Source organism: Lissotriton helveticus, chromosome 7 (assembly GCF_964261635.1).
Source record: "Lissotriton helveticus chromosome 7, aLisHel1.1, whole genome shotgun sequence".
NCBI lineage: Eukaryota > Metazoa > Chordata > Amphibia > Caudata > Salamandridae > Lissotriton > Lissotriton helveticus.
This window is the reverse complement of record NC_136068.1, coordinates 1,552,909,363-1,552,927,018: the sequence shown is the minus strand read 5'-3', so window position 1 is coordinate 1,552,927,018 and position 17,656 is coordinate 1,552,909,363. Positions and strand designations below refer to the sequence as shown.

The window sequence follows — 17,656 nt, the reverse complement described above, 5'->3', positions numbered from 1 at the left end:
CGTTCCCAGTGTGCTTAAAAACCATGCCCACCAAGGCGGATATAAATTAAATTGTCTCTGCACAATGGATAAATACAAATGGGCGTGTTCTGTTCCAGCATACCGTGCCTCTTCAGACCCTGTGTCATATGCTGGATGTTAGCTGTCTCAGTGCCTCCAACGTCACCAGACACGTCACTGTAGCTGCCTCATTTGTTGCTTGAGTCTGAGCCAGAGTTTCTCATCAATCTTCATCAAAAGCTGGTCAAGAATTTGGCCCTCAAGGGGAGGACAATGGCCAGCAGGGAACCAGTCGCTTGCCCAAGTTGGCTAGGCCGGGGAGTGGACTGTGGGGCTGGGTGATGCCAGTTCGTGGAAACACTGATGCATGCAGCCAAGGAGAGGGGAAAACAGATTAATAGGAAATATAATAATTATGGATGAACCAGTAGAAAAAGTACATATTTCATAATTGTAACTGAAAGTTAGCACAGGGAAGGTTACACTGGACATATACACAACATACATTTGCACATATACTCCTGTTTTTTGGCAGTAACGCGAAGGTTTGCGTTTATGGGTTTTCGCTACTTACGTTTTCATGCAAAACCCTAATTAAACTATAATGGAAAATATGCTATCCTTGTGGATTTCCTGTTTTAGCAAGTGGGATTTAGGTTTGTAAAAAGTCACAAATGCTGATCAAAATGTGGGATTGGAAATCATAAATGCCAGTGCAGGGGACTGTAAATGCAATTTATATGTGGTTGGATGACTGTGTTGTCTCCTCTTCTTACTTCAGCAATTCATCGTACACATGGCATTCTCATTTATATCTATTTAATACACAAACATACATTTCAGAAAAATACAAGGTTTTTTATTGTGGATTATCAGGGCACATATTGTACTTAGTTAAATAAAAACTTTGATAGCAACATGAAAAGTTCTTTAAGGATGAAGCATGTGTCAGAAATGATCACGTGTATTTAGAATTATTGTTTACAGATTCTTTCAGAAGAGAATAAATGAAAATAAATAAAAGCAACTCAGTATAAATGCTAAAAATATCTTTTTTCATCACTGACGGCCTGAATGCATACATTTTTTAACATCTTACTGGTAATCTATTTTGATCTTTTGAAAAATAAAAATAATTTAAAAACACGATCCCCCTTTTTAGGTCGAGCATTCGAGACCTTTTGTATATACTTTAGTATATACATATATGTGTATGTACTTTTTCGGCTCTGGAGATCAGCCCTAGGAATGGTCTGCTTCCACTTAGGGACTTTTTTTTGTTTAACTGCCTCTATTTAACTGTCTTGATAGAAAACGCCCAGCAGAGGTCAGTAAAATACCAGAATCACTTTAGCATTCTCTAGATTCAAGTCCATAGAAATTGTCTTCCATGAGCACCCGTAGACAATATTTTTTTCAAATCTTAGATTTTCAGTGATATGACCAACGAAGGCCCTGATTTATATTAAAAACAGAGCTTTGGACTATATCATTTCTCACTGAAAGGCAATATTTCTCTCCCTGTGTTCCCATACCTGGCATGTCACGCAGTTTGGTGCTTACTTTCTCATCATGTTAAAGAACAGTAGATGTTTCAGCACCCAGGTTAATGTGCTGCATAGTTAAAAACATATAAGGTCCCAAAGGCGAGGCCGATTGCATTGCAAATGCTTGTTTGCCTTTGCAATTAATAGCGGGTCATGGGGGGCGTGGCTTGATGCCCGATGAAGATAGTCGCTCCTGCTTGAGGATCCGCGGGTGACCGGAAAAGAAGCATTGTTGGTTGCACCGAGTCCCTGTGTGGAGGAGGCGATGTAAAATATGAGAACACAGGTCCGCATCCTGTGCAGTTTAATGATTTCACTTCCTGAGCTTTGAACATGACCCGCTGCCGCTCTGCCTTTCTTCAATCCGAGACACATTATTTCTGCCTCAGCACGCTCTCCATTTTCCTGCGCTTTTGCAGATCTCTCGTGTTGAGGGTGTCGGAATGACTCTTTTTCATTATAATTTGGCATCGCTGCATGAAATGTTACTTTAACTTGACAACATATATTTTTTGCCTATTTTCACATTTTTAAATGCATCTTCTCCCACAACTAATACTATTTTGCTTCGTCGAGGAACATTTAGTTAAATAGTTGCCTGAATTCCTTATCCTTGCTGATAATATGGAAATGACTCTCTCTTAAGCTGTAAGCCTTGAGTTGTTAAAGTACTTTGGCTTTCCACAAGATCTTGCTGTTTCACAATTCACATCATTCCTCATTTATGGGCAAATGGAGGATATTGCAGGCCATTTCTATGTGTTCCACTTGTACATATATATATAAAGCTTTTTGCACGCAATTAGTCTGATGTTTTTACTGACATTATGAAGAATCCAGGCATGTCTAAACAATAAGGACTTGCTTCTACATCTTTAAACAAATCCTCAATAAACTCCTTTTAACCTCATTCCCTTGTGGATAAAAAACCTCTGCAAATACTCCCAGACGACCACTAAAAGACTTAACCACAATCCTCCTTCTCCAGCAAAAACACCTCCATCTATATCCATCAAGTTATTGCTAGAGGAAATCCGACAACTGGAAAAACGCTGAGGTCAACCCTCTCCTGAAGAATCCCTCTGCAGACCAGACGGACCTCAAGAAGGTGAGGCCCATCTCCCTGATCCCATTCGCAGCCAAAGTCATTGAAAAGGCCGGCAACACCCAGCTAGCAAACTTCATCAAAGCCAACAACGTCCCGGACATCTCCCAAACCGGATTCCGCAGCATCCACAACACAGAGATCGCCCCACTCGCCGCCACTGACAACATCCGCTCCTTCCTCGACCAGGGCCCAACGGCAGCCCTCATCCTCCTGGACCTCTCAGCTGCCTTTGACACTGTCTCCCAACGCACACCAGCCACCAAATTACACAACGCTGGCATCTGCGAAAAGGCCATTGACTTGAAATGTTCATTTGTCACAGGCATAACCCAGCGAGTGGGACTCCCATCTTTACTCTCGGAACCAACAGAGACCAGATGTGGGGTGCCCCTGGGATCCTCCCTCAGCACCACCCTCTTCAGCATCTACATGGCCCCCCTCACAACCATCGTCAAAAACCACAGGCTCAACATAGTCTCCTAAGCTGACGACACCCAGCTCATTCTCACCAAAGAACCCAATATCACCAGGCACAACTTCCAAGAAAAAATGAAAGGTGTCGCTGGCTGGATGAAGAGGAGCTGCCTAAACCAACTCACAGAAAACAGAAGTTCCCATCCTCAGCTCCACCTCTTCCACCTGGGATGACACTTGGTGGCCCTCCACCCTCGGAAACCCCCCCACCCCGACGGATCATGCACAAATCCTTGGCATCATACTACACTCAGCGCACACAAAGAACAGATAGATTAACGCCGTATCCTCTGCATGCTTCAGCACACTCCGCATACTCCAAAAAACATTCAGATGGATCCCACCCGAATCCAGAAAAACTGTCATGTACGCCCTCATCAGCAGCAAACTGGACTCCTGCAACGCTTTCTTCGTCGGAATCAACAAGAAACTACTTCGCAATGTCCAGGCCATCCAGAACGCCACAGCCATACTAGTCCTAGACATACCCCCCACCAGCACATCACACAATACCACTACAATCTCCACTGGCTCCCCATCGAGAGAAGAATTACCTTCAAGCTCCACACCCATGCTTGCAAGCCCCTCCACAGCATAGGACCAGCACACCTAAACGACCGCCTCTTCTTCCACGCACCCAAGAGACGTCTTCAATCAGGGGACCTCTCTCTGGCCACCATCCCTCACATCTACAAGACCCGAACAGGAGAAAAGTCCATCTCCTACCTCGCTGCCAAGGTCTGGAATGACCTCACTTCTGCCTCCTGCAAACCCCTACACTGCCCCAGTTCAGGAAAGACCTCAAGACCTGGCTCTTCGGATGACTCCAGCACGCTACGGAGCCACCACCCCACCTCCTCAGCACCTTGAGACCGTTGTGGGTGAGAAATTGCACTTTATAAACCCCTGACTGATTTATTAATTGAGCGTTACGTCCCTACATTGAGGAAACCAATACAAGATTACAAAGCCTTGACAATAAATTGCATGTGACACCGTCTCCCATCACACCCTCACCACCAGACTTCGCGACCTTGGCATCCAACATAACATTTTCAACTGAATCGCTTCATTCCTCTCCACCAAACCAAAATAATCCACCTTCCTCCCTTCTCTGACCTCAAGAGCATCATCTGCAGGGTTCCACATGGCTTCAGCCCCTCTCTCTACAATGCACACATGACATCACTCACCAACATCACCCGCACTCATGGACTCAACATCATCTACTGTGCCGACGACACTCAGTTCATCCTCGCCTTCACAAACGACACCGCCAGAGCCAACTTCCAGAACACCATGTCCGACATCACACACTGGATGAGGGCCAACTGTCTGAAGCTCAACTCGGAGAAGATGGAGGTTCTCATTTCCAGATGCAACCTGTCCCCTGGAATGATTTTTGGTGGCCGGTCGTCCTCTGCCTAGCACCCACAACCTCGAAACGCGCATGTAACCTCGGAATCATCCTTGACAGTCAGCTATGATAAAGCAAGTCAACGCCTTCTCCAACTCATGCTTTCACACCCTCTGCGCAAGAACTTATGTTAGATCCTCATTCACACCAGGAAAACAGTGACCCATGCCCTTGTTACCAGCCACCTCGACTACGGCAATACACTCTACCCCGGCACTACCATTTACTACTCAGCTACCTCTAGACCATCCAGAACTCTGTGGCAAGGCTCATCTTCAACCCCCCCAGAAGAATTAGTATCTCACCCCACCTCAAATCAGCCATTGGCTCTCTGTACACAAAAGATGCTGCTTCAAGCTCCTCACCCACGCCCACAAAGCCCACCACAACATCAGACCAGTATACCTCAACCACTGCCTGATGTTCCACCTGCCCACCAGTGAGAGCTCTACCACCCTCACCCCTGGCCGAAACCCCCTGCATCCATCGGAGCTGCTGCAGAGGTCGTTCCTTCTCCTATATCGCTGCCAAGTCCTGGAATGGCCTCCCCCCTCCACTTGCCCGTCCCGCATGGATTTCAGGAGGAGGCTCAAGACCTGGCTGTTCAACTTAGAGCAGTAGAACCTCAGCGCCTGGAGACCCCCGAGGTGACAAGTCATACTTTATAAGAACTGCCTGATTGATTGATAAATGGTCCGGAATGGGCGAAAGAATACTCAAGGTAGAACAAACGGTTTCTATTGTACAAGATAGTACACCTAAAGTTAAACACCTGCAATCAGGAATCTCTTTCCTCCAAAAGCAAGTCAAAGAATTGGAAAACTGAAACAGAAGAAATAACTTTCAAATGTATGGCTTCCTGTACCTTCCAGTAAGCATTGACTCAATCTTCTAATTTCAATCATTTCTAACTAAACTACTAAATCTACCGGAAACATCCTCTCTTAATATACAGAGAACTTTTATGTTAGGACACAGACCTACAATAGACTCTTCAAGGCCTATGGGAGTTATTCTTACAATCCACAGGCTTGCTTAAAATCATATCACTGTTAAGAAACAAATATCTTGGGCAGGTAATATCTTTTTTTCACATAACTTCACCAAAACTACTGCTGATAAGCACAAATAATGCTTAAGTATGATACTAGCACTTCATTTTCTTTCTGCAAATGTGGCTTTTATCATCCTTGACCATGAAGGTGAGGAAATCAGAGTTTACAAATCCATTGGATATTAACTTTTGTTTCATTCATGTATTTTTTTAACTTAGTTCATGACATTAACGATTAATTTGCCTACAAATTACTTTTGTAGTTATTTTTCTTGTAAGCTACCAAACTCATTTCAGATTGTTTTACAGGTTTGTTTTACTTCTTGTGTATAAAGCAGTGCTTGCCTTACCTTTTGTTCATCAAGTGTTTCCAAAATCCCTTCCTTGTTATGTTTTGTTGATTTGTATAGTGCCCTGAGAGAATGTCCAGGTGTATGGGCAAGGTGTGTAGGTGTGTGGTTCCAAGGTGCTTTTTTGAAGAGCCAGGTCTTCAGCTTCTTGCGGGACTCAAGAAGTGAGGAATAGGCTCTGATATGTTGAGGGGGGTCCATGTCGTAGGTGCGATGTTGGTGAATGAGCGACCTTCAGTTTTGCTTTTGTGGACGTGGGGCATGTGTGTGAGTGAGACAGAGTCTAGGTAGGTGTTTTGTAGATTGGTAATTGTGTATGCGGCTGTTTAGGTATTCTGGTCCTGTGTTGTTTAAGGCTTTGCATGTGTATGTGAGAAGTTTGAATTGGTTGCACTTGTGAATGGGGAGTCAGTAAAGGTTTCCGGAGGTGCGGTGTGATGTGGGTACGGCTTTGAAGGTCGAGTATGATTCTTTCAGATATATTCTGGATGGTATGGAGTCTGTGTAGGAGTTGTTTGGAGATTCCGATGTAGAGAGTGTTGCCGTAGTCCAGCCTGCTGGTGAAAAGTGCTTGTTTGATTTGATTTGTCTGGTGTTCTGAGGCAACTATTTGAAGATCATTCACAGCATGTGTAGGATGTGGATCTAGGAGGAGCACTCTGTACTGACTTGAAGCACAGCTGTCTCACCTTCATTATGTGCTTCAAAACCCTCAACTTTTTGTCGTATATGTAGGTATATTTTTATGTCTCCTCTTGTTTGCCCTTCCTGTATTTCCTCTGGATGTACTATCTTTTTATTCTCTAATTTTTATGTACGTCTTCTACCTTTCCTTCCCTCTCTTTTCATACTGGTTTTTCCTTACTCTTTTTACTATACATATATAATACTTTATTAATTCATTTCAGTTCTCAATGTATATGTACTTTATTATCTTTCCAATATGTTCATTCTGGTCTGATCATCATTGTCTGTTTCATATGGCTTTAAAAATTACACCTTGGAATGTCAAGGGAAGAGATTTACCCATTAAGAGACAGCGAACATTGTCTCACAATGCTGATAGTGCTCTTACACAAGAGTTGCATCTCACAGAATCTCAGTCCTTAACTAAAAAGTGGTTGGGTAAGTAAAGTGTTCTTTTCTCCAGGAAATGGTAAAACAATTATATTATAACTGTATGCAATATATCTATCAATATACAACTGAGCCCTCAAGATGGAGACTTTGAAAGAATGTGGTTACTCACCCGATTCATTATTGATGATATTCCAATTTCCGTGTTAAATATTTATAGTCCAACTCACACAGATTGGTAATTTAGGTTTACTGTTACTCAAAATCTCAGGAATTGACATCGGGATAACCTTATAATGGCAGGTGACAGCAATCAAATTGTTGATCCTTTTATTGACAGATGTTCCAAATCCTCTATTATCCCTAATGAATCAGAAAACTTTTTGTCAGTGTAAGCAACAGAGTGTTAATAATTAAGAGACTTTATCTACTTTCCCCTGTTCAGCACACGGAAGTATAGACCACATTTTCATTTCTCATAATCTGTCTCATACTTTGAATTTTGGGGAAATCTGTTCAATCCTAACCTTCCATCATGCACCTGTTATTGTACATCTGGATCTTTACCTAAATCTAATAGATCAAAACAATGGAGCTTTAAGAACGTTATTACTAAATACCTCTTTTATTTCTTCCTTTACTTCTTTTTTATTTAATTCTTTCAATGTTATTCTACAGAAGGCATTGTTCTCACGCTATATGGGATTCTTTTAAAGCAATTGCTAGAGGGTTTATTACTTACAGTGTATCAAAATTAATTAAATAATAAGAAAATTTAAAAATGTTAAAAAAATATTCAGCAGTTAGAACAAAAATATGATACTTCTAAATCCAAAGACTGTCTGCGGGAACTGATCAAAGCAAAATTCCACTTGAATAAATTATCCACTGAGAAGGCAGTATCTCCTCAGATTTAGTGACAGATACTCTGGCGATCAGAATATATTCAGTAAACTTTTGAAAATTATCTCAAAATACCCCTCCAAAAAATGAGTCAAAATTGATTCCATTATAGATTCTAAAAATTACACAGATGAGAATATCTTAACTAAATTTGTTCAAAATAATAAGAAGTTATGCACTCCAGAAAGTTTTTCCACAGAGCAACAGCTCTGCAGTCACAAAGATAAGGCCCTGGGTCCTGATAGATTTACAGTTCTTCATATACTTCTCACAACTACTTATACCCAAACATCTCAATGTTATCCAATCTTTCATACAGTTATATAATTCTAGTGGATCCTTTCTTAATGCACTATTTGGCCTTATTCCAAAGTAAGGTAAAGACCCCCAACATTGTAAAAACTATAGACCACTTGCCCTTGTCAATATGGATTACACAATCTTTTCCTAAATTCCTAGCCCTAACACTAGAATATTTCCTACCAAAATTACTTGGTAAGGAACAATCTGAATGTTTAAAGGGAGATAAATCTCTGATAACACTGGGTTATTTTTTTACACAGTTTATCCAAATCTAGCAAAAGTACAGATCCTATAGCGGCAATCACAGTGGATGCTGAAAAAAACTCTGATAGGTTTAATTGCCTTTTCATTTTTCCAAACCCTCAAATAATTTAGATTTGGTCTGAAAATAACTACTCTAATCTCTCTTTTATACAGCTCTCATGCTGACATTTTTATAAATGGCCTTGCATCTACTTATTTTAGTTTTGCTAGAGGTCTAAGACAAGATTTCATTATTTCTCCTTTTCTTTTTTATCTGGCATTAGAAAGTTAATTTCCAAGATACGGCAACACTGAGATCTCTATAATTTTAATTACAATGAACAGCATTTTAAAATTAGCAGTGCAGTTCATGCTGATGACATAATACTATTCCTCAAATGCCTTCACAAGATTTTTTTTAAAGAAGTTGATTCATGTACATCGGTATCCGGATATAAAGTTAATCCTGAAAAATGTCAGATCCCACCCCTCATATATTTTCACAAAAGATGTTATTGATATTAATTTTTTATAGCACACTTATAAAATCACGTATCTAGGTTTATGGTTCACCCAACTGATTAAAGAATCCATCAAATTAAATATGGAACAGTGTCTCATTAGATTAATGAAATTTGTTAATATACAGCCTCCTTTACACCTCTCTTTGTAGGCCTGTTAATATTCTCTTAAAATGATACTCGTTACTTTTTATTCTATACACATTATATAACATTCTTTAAATATCCCTTCTAAGCTATTCAAGAGAATGAATTCCATTATTCCCACTTTTCTCTAAAAATACCAAAAAACCGTGCCTGTCCTAATTGAAATTAAAACAACCAAAGCATGATGGAGGGATGTATTTTCCAAATGTTTATAATTATCATAAACCCTTTTATTATAAAAATCTATTCACTGGATTTCAGAATGAAGCTTTCTATCCCCCTTCTCTCAAAGTGTATCTGAAACGCTCACAAAAGCCACAGAGTATGTCCTTTCCAATTTTTATGAATGTGGGTAGTCTAGTAGGACATATAGAACTGTCTATTCCTTTTGACTTACGACATTTCTAAACCCAACTGTATTGTTCAATAAATCAATACAGAATAATAAGAAAACTCTTTTCTAGAAGACATGGAGAAAGAAAGGCTAACTTTGGGTTCATCAATTCATTTCAAATCTCCCCATAATTACTTTTTCATAATCACAATCCCTTTTTGATTTCCCAAATTCTTTTCAAAACAAATTCAATTTATCAACCAATTCTATATCAACTAATTACTGTAAACTTCATCTGGAAGCTTATACTAATTTGTCTCACAATACATTTTTACAGACAGTTTAAGAAACACATCTAAAAGCATCTACCATCTACAAACACCTTTGGATATTCGATGCAGAAGGGCATAAGTCAGACATAGAATCACATTTGCAAAACGATCTAGGTGTACTTAGTTTGGCCACTTTTCCTGTGAAGAAACATTTGGATACATCTCAGAAAGTCTTCATATATGGAAAACTAAAAATCAAATATTCTTTCACATTTGTGTATACTCCATATCCTTTCTTTACTCCCCTCCTTTTTTGTTAGTTTTTGCCTGCAAGTGCGCACGTAGTGCGCATGCGCTAAAAAACCTTTTGAGTTGTATGTGGGATCGATGACCCGCCTCTGTCTCTCATTGGCTAGCTCCATAAATGGAGGCTAGCCATTGGGAGACAGAGGCTGTCAATCACGCTTTCTCGGGGAAAACGCGATTCGGGGGCGTTTCTCTGGCTTTTTTTAAGTCCCGCCCCTTTGTCCCGGGCCGCGTTGTGATTGGCTGCCGGCCCGGGACACCCCCGTGACGTCAAAAAACCTCATGAGATGAAACTGTTCTCGACACCATGCAAGGCTTGTCCGCAGCACGAAAGAGTACCTTTCTGGATGAGTAAGGCTCCTACTTGCAGGTAATACGTGTATGTGTCGTTGGTTACAATGCTGTGGGCACATCTTTACAAGAGCCAGGGTAAATGTCCTCTCAGCACGAAAAATAGTTAATTTCCCTGCAGCAAGAGCAAACGCCAAGGAACGGCAGTAGGTTAAGCAGGACAATGTGCACTCTGGTGCTATCAGGAATCCACTATTGTAATCCTCTCCAGTCTGGGCTTTGAAAGATTCACTTAATTCTGCTAAAAGCAAGCCTACATTCGGCAGCACTTTTGCCTTCCTGCCCGCGTGGGCGTGGTCGCATTTCCCGCCCCCTCTCCCGCCCCTCTTCCATGCCGACCACGGCCGCCGGAAGAAGTCCAGGTGAGGGCTTTGTTTTTTTTCTTGTTTCTTGTTCTTGCCTTATGTCTTCCCACCCCCCTCCCGCTCTCCGTGCCTGTCCGTGTGTGTCTGTTCCCGCTCCCCCCCCACCCGATTGCTCGCAATGAAGCGTGCACCACTAAACCCCAGCACAGCGAGGCACAAACCAGCCCGAGGGAGGGGGCGGGGCTCTCAAAAGTGCCAGGCAGCGGCGCCTTGGACTCGGTCAGGAGAGGAACGCGGAGCTGCACCAAGCGTGGAGAAAAGGTACACCATGTCCACCAGCCGGTCCCCCGCGTGGATCATGGCCACACCAGGTACCCAAGATGGCCGAAGAGCGCCTGACTATCGAGCGCAAAATGGCGCTAACCGACCCAGCGCTAACGGGCTCAAGATCATCCGTCCGGCCGGCCATGCCAGGTAAGAGCGCTACTCCCTCCCTTCCCCCGGTTAACCACGACCGAGGAGGACCATATCCCATCCCCCAACCCCGATTCGGGTAGGGGGTGGGAATTCAAGAGGGGGGTGCATGCTACGCCTGCCAGGGAGGAGGACGCGCTCACGGGAACCCCCCTGGTAAACGCTGAATTAGCCGCAAAATAGATTCGGCCCATCTTCGGCCAATGTTCGAGCCTTGGGGTGTAGCAACATTACGGTAAAGAGTGTCTGGAACATTCTAACAGGAAATGGACACAGCACTTTCACCTCAACCATTAGGGAAGTTCACTGCGCTGTGACTGCTTCCGCTGCCATGCAGATGAGGAGCGACCACGGACCATTTCCGTCAAATCGTCCAGAACCCCATAAAAGCGGGGTTACCATGTGCGGAACTCTCGTCCCAGGGGTGGTTATGAGAAGGGGTAAAATCCGGCCCAGTTCGCCCCTTCACTAGCCGCGGTGGTGGGGTCGGTTTGGCCCACCCCTCACTGTAGCAGTCCCAGTGAGCTGCCACTTACGACGATCCACCGTGTGACCTTGGGCATCGTGGTACCACAGCCGAGTGACTGACGTAGATTCCACTTCTTGTTATGACAGCGCAGGGCGCATCTGTAGCCACCATCACCTGTGCATGGGGCAGTGATGTCTGACACTGTGATACAGCCACTTGTTAGTGTCTGTAGTAGCCAGCCTTGTGACACCCATCACTGCTGGAACCTACCACCCGAGGCTGCGCGTTGGGGGGGGGGGATGGTGTTTTCTGAGCAGCAGCGTGTCTGTTGTAGCAAGCCTGGTGCCACACAGCACTGTTGGAACCTACCACATGAGGTAGGTGGGGGGGGCTTCTCTCAGCAGCAGCGGTGTCTGTGGTAACAAGCCTTGTGCCACCAAGCACTGGTGGAACCTACCACAAGAGGCGGGCGGGGGGGCTTCTGTGAGCACCAACGGTGACTGTGGGAACAAGCCACGTGCCACCCAGCACTGCTGGAACCTACCATGGAGGCTGCCAGGTGGGGAAGGGGTGGGGGCGGGGTCTCAGCATCAGTGGTGTCTGTGGAAACAAGCCTTGTGCCACCCAGCGTTTTGCATTACGTGTGTTCTGTTTTGTGTAAATCTGAATTGTACACCAGGGGTCTGCATCATGTTGCTGATTTGTGTGTCTAGTGTGCATCTCGTTGTGTTGTGTCTGTATATGCTACCTCTAAATCGGATGGGTTGTCTGTGTGTGTTTTGTGCTGTTCGTTGTCTATGTCCTGTTTCCTATGTGTCACCAGGTGGTGTAATATATTGATGGTCCTGTATGTGGGTCTGTGGGGTGTGCTGTTCTTTGTGGTGTCTGTCTATGTTCTGCGAGTGTTGCACTGTCTCTGTGTGTTTGAGAGTCGTGTGGGCCTGTAAGTGCTGTGTTGTGTGTGTTGTGTATGCCTGTGCCCTGCTTGTGCTGTGCGTGGGTTGTCTGAGAGACTCGTCTGTTCACGTGAGTTGTGGGTGTTTTAATCTTTAAAATATGATGCCTTTTTTATTTTATGTTTTATTTGGGCATTTATATTAGAGCGTTGTACTGCGCATTGCTTTAATGCACGGGGAGGCAGTAAGTGATTCGCAGGGTGTGGCGCTGAGGCACTGGTTGGCACCTGGCTGCTGGAGTCCGAAGTGGTATGTCTGCCATCACCAGTCCACGTCTACTATCTCCCCCTGTGCTACTCTCCCTCCCTGTCGCTATCTCCCCTTGCGCTGCTCTCCCTCCCTGTGTCACTATCTCCTCCTGCGCTGCTATTCCTCCCTGTGTCGCTATCTCCTGCTGCACTACTCTCCCTCCCTGTGCCATTATCTCCCCCTGTGCTACTCTCCCTCCTTGTGTCACTATCTCCCCTAATCTGCTCCCCCTCCCTGTGTCGCTATCTCTCTCTGCAGTACATGGGAGGAAGAAATGTTCAACTCAACACTGGAAAAAGTGTGGGGTTCAGAGTCCGTGAGAATGAGGGGCCTGAAATAGCGTAGAACAAGAAGTGGTGGATAGTTCGGGAAAAAAGGGGAGAGTTGGTTTGTCATGAGTGATCCGCCTGTTGCCTGCTTGTGACCCTGTTTTCGTGCCTCTGTTGCCTGCTTGTGATCCTGTTTTCGTGCCTCTGTTGCCTGCTTGTGACCCTGTTTTCGTGCCTCTGTTGCCTGCTTGTGACCCTGTTTACGTGCCTCCGTTGCCTGCTTGTGACCCTGTTTTCGTGCCTCTGTTGCCTGCTTGTGACTCTGTTGCCTGCTTGGGACCCTGTTTTCGTGCCTCTGTTGCTTGCTTGTGACCCTGTTGCTTGCTTGTGACCCTGTTTTCGTGCCTCTGTTGCCTGCTTGTGACCCTGTTTTCGTGCCTCTGTTCCCTGCGGGGGGGCTCGCAGTGTGTGTGCGGGGGACTCGCAGTGTGTGGGGGGCTCTGTGTGTGTGTGTGTGGGGGGGGGGCTTTGTGTGTGTGTGGGGGGGCTCTGTGTGGGTGTTTGTGTGTGTAATTTGCGAGAGATAAAGCTAGTGGCATTGTAAATGACAATGCCATTTATTTATGTTAAAAAAAAAACTAAATCAAAATAATGTCAAGAGCAATGCCAATAGCTCTAACTTTAACAAAGGCAAAACCATTGCATTGTAAATGCTTGTTTCATTTTGATTCTGCAATATTTTAATAATATAAATTATACTTAACATTTGCATTATTGTTCTACTGTATTGATATAACTGCAACATTATAATAAAATTCCTTTAAAAATAAATAAAAAGAAGTTCACTAATTCATCAGCTTTTAAAACCACTCTAGGTTTTTAAAGCATGTATCTGTAGGTGATCCAGTTGTATGTTGCCTTTCGGAGTGTTCAGTCAGTCTAGGAATCGCGATCAACAGATCGGCAGAGACTAAGTAGAGTCTGACCTCGCTTTATTAGGGAGAGTGAGTGACCCAAGTTATTGAGCTGCCCATTTAAATTTTCTGAAACTGACCAGAAGATTGTTAGACCTGTCAGCCTTAGGTTGGTCTTCCCCCAAACTATTTGCCTTGCTCTTCCTATTTTTCTGATCTTTTTGTTTCTGGGCTTAGGGCTCTGCACACTTTATCACAGCTAACCAGTTCTTAAGGGCACGTGCTCTTTTATTAAAACATGGTTAAATTGGTCTAGACTCAATTGGCACATTTAATGTATTTGTAAGACCCTAGTAAAGTGGTCCTACATGTTCCCAGGGCTTGAAAATAAAATGCTATTATAGGCCTGTAGCACTAATTGTGCCAACTACTTATGTAGCCCTGTAAACCATGTAGCCCTGTAAACTATGTATCAGGCCTGCTATTGCAGCCTGTGCCTGAAGTCTAAACTGTCATTTTGACCTGGCAAAATAAACCTTTTGCCAGGTCTAAACCTTCCCTTTTAACATATATAAATCATTCCTAGGGTGTGCCCTGAACAGCCAATAGGGCAGGGTGCAGTGCATCATCCTGGTAGTGAAAAAACTCAAACTCATTTTCTTCTACTGCAAGGTCCACCTCTTTAATGATAAAGTCGCATTTTAAGTCACAATTCAGAAACTTCCACTTTTAGAAGATTGGCATTTTTCTTTTCCCAACCGTTTGGTGTCTACGGTCTGTATGCTGAGTCATATGACTAGGTGTAGCTGTCAGTTTGCCTTTGTGTTTTGCTTCCAGCCAGGGAGACAAAAGAGCATGAGTGTTGGCAGGATGGGCCATCTCTGACTTGATGAGGGGGAGGAGCTATCACATACATTACTTGCATATCACAAAGCCTCAGCCTGAGCACAGTCACAGATGGTTTGACACTAATCTATTGTGACCCATAGAAGCTGCTGCCAGGACAGGGTGACAGGAAATTCCAACACCTCTGGGAATGGAAATCTAGAGAACCTTCTACTTCAAAGTGGGCACCAGATATAAATATTGGACGCTCAGGCACAACTCTTCAGAATACCTCCGGACATGTGGAAGACTCAGAAGGGCTGCAGTGCTGCTCTGCACGAAGGACCGCTACTCTGTTGCGCAGCTCCCTGTTGCCTGAGTTAAAGCACTGGACCTGAATCTTCAACCCAGTGCCAGAGTGACTCCTATGGAGACTTGGCTGGTCCTCTTGATTAATGCCTCAAGGACTGAAAAGGCACCAGCCACTTAAACCCAACATCTGGACATACGCAGCGCGACACATACTCTCCCAGCTCCACTTCGGAACCGTTGCTGCGCAATGCATTCCTGATGCAGGCCTTCTCATCGCAGCCCGCAGTCTCATCGGAACAGCCGCTGCACAAAGCATCCTCAGTTGCATGCCTTAACATCACAGGACCCTCATTAGGCTTCCTACATCTGGCCCTAGATCTCTGGTGCTCCTTAATTGTCTGTTTCCCTGAGGGATCACCAATTTCTGCACTAGGTATTGTTGCAGGGATTCTGCTCCTACACAGAGACTCAGGTCCTCAGTGAATTGTGGTGTACCATAAAACTCACCTCAGTATCTAGAAACCCTAACCAGCTAGCATCAGTGTCACATTAGCTCTTCGTCCTATAGCAAAGGAACCAATGATTAGACAACCCAGAACATGCGACTTAGGTTATACTCAGGGATGGTGGAAAGCAAGAACACTCTTTTGTTATACTCTCATGCCAGTCCACAACAGGAGTAAAAAGAGACATGGGAAAGGTTAAAATATTTATTTTAACAACGTGCTTTAAGATGCAGTATCTTTGCCAACATAAGCAGATATAGGATTAGAAATAATATGATCAGCATTGTTACAATTCCATAAAACACAAAAGGAGAAATCATATTACAATGTATAAGGTAATCCCTGCACCTTTTCTCCATTGTAAATGCATATGTATATCATCTTGCTTCAACTTGTTTGGTGTTGCTTATTTGGGCTTTCTAAAAAAAACCTTATTCCACAAATTAGATCATATAAAAAATGTGGCTGCACACATCCTTTTGCCACTGGAGTGTAGGGAAGGCGTCTAGTCGGCCTTTGTTTTACAGCAGTGACTCCTGGTCCAAGAATGCATCAACCTCAAAGAAATCCAGCTTCTATTCAAAGCTTTGTAAACCATGTACCACTTTCTTGGTTATCAAATTCTCCCTGCACTATCTGAAAAGCCACCTTTGCATCATCTCGCCAATGCTGCTTCCAATTCATGCCACCTAATGAGTCCCTCTCAGCAGCAGATTCTTTCCATCTGAAGCTGCAGCTCTGTTGAGTTCATTTTCTGGAGCAATCTCAGAAGGAATCTAACCACCTATGATTGTAGAGCACAGTAAAGACAAAACTACCTTTCTAGCTATTGTCATGGGGATTCTTTTTGTTAACCCTATCCCTATGGGCTCTCCCGCTAATCCATCCAGCATCAAGAAGCTCAAATGTGTGGAGTGTGCTTTGCAGAATCAGCACGGACACAAAATAAAATGGTTATCCAATGCAGTGCCAGCAAAGTTAGATCTACCGATGTTCAATGCCACAGTTTGAGGGAGAACATAATTCCGCTTTTGTCTTAATGCAGAACAGCATGACCTTCTGCTACATGTAGATCCAATTTTATACATCTGTTTTCATAGGGATTGTTCTGCTTTGAATAGATAACCGAACCTTTACATGAGTGTCTGTGCCGGAGTGTCTGGGTTAGTCAAGTATATTGTGAAGTGTGGTTGTTTGGGGTATGCCACTCTGAATCTAGGGTGAGATCTGAAGCTTTCCTTCAACAACTTCCAAATGTTCTTTAACAGTTATCACTTTAGTAAATGCTTAAAGTCAGTTAATAGATGTTGTATTTGGATTAGAAATTTGGATAAACAATAGAATTGCCCTAGGTGCCATTGCCTACTTGCAGGTGCACATTCTTATTACATGTGGGAATTAGTTACATCTTCACTTACACAGTTGTTTAAAGAGGTTGGGTCTATGAATCAGGGGTGCTCCGTTCCACTGAAACATTGCTGTCCTGAAGATTCCTCGTGAGGCGTGTTCTTCTCAAACCACTACGGTCAATACCAACAGAACTGGGAGTAATAGACTCAACTTCTTGATCTACAAACAATGGGTAAAACAGACTACATGGATGGAGTAACTGTACACAAACATACTGATAACAGAAACATTTACAAGGGCATTCATTGGCGAGGAGCTGTTTTGCCTACCTTTTGCAGCGTCTGCTAAGATACAGATGGAGACTGTTGGTGACACGATCACCGACTTTCGAGCAGCAACAGGTTCAACAACTGAGACATTAATGGAGCTGTTGCAGGTTGTCTCATCTGGTGACTTGATCACCGATTGCTGAGCAGTGACTAGTTCAGCAGACTCTGGGGTGATTTCAGCTCCAGCCTCAGAGCCCCTCTGCTCTTCTCCAGCTACAGAGGATTGATTCTGTTGATCCTCAGATGACAGGTCACAACCTACAGTTTCTTCAGCTGAATGCAGAACAGGTT

General features: G+C 43.7%; 1 long non-coding RNA gene across 1 annotated transcript; it reads right to left on the bottom strand.

The window, feature by feature from the left end:
* Positions 1-206: 206 nt before the first annotated feature.
* On the bottom strand, positions 207-17,265 carry LOC144767534 (uncharacterized). The gene is made up of 3 exons (XR_013598246.1): positions 17,105-17,265; positions 7,200-7,390; positions 207-360 (listed from the first exon to the last, which is right to left on the bottom strand). It is a non-coding gene; the product is annotated as an uncharacterized LOC144767534 (long non-coding RNA).
* Positions 17,266-17,656: the final 391 nt, after the last annotated feature.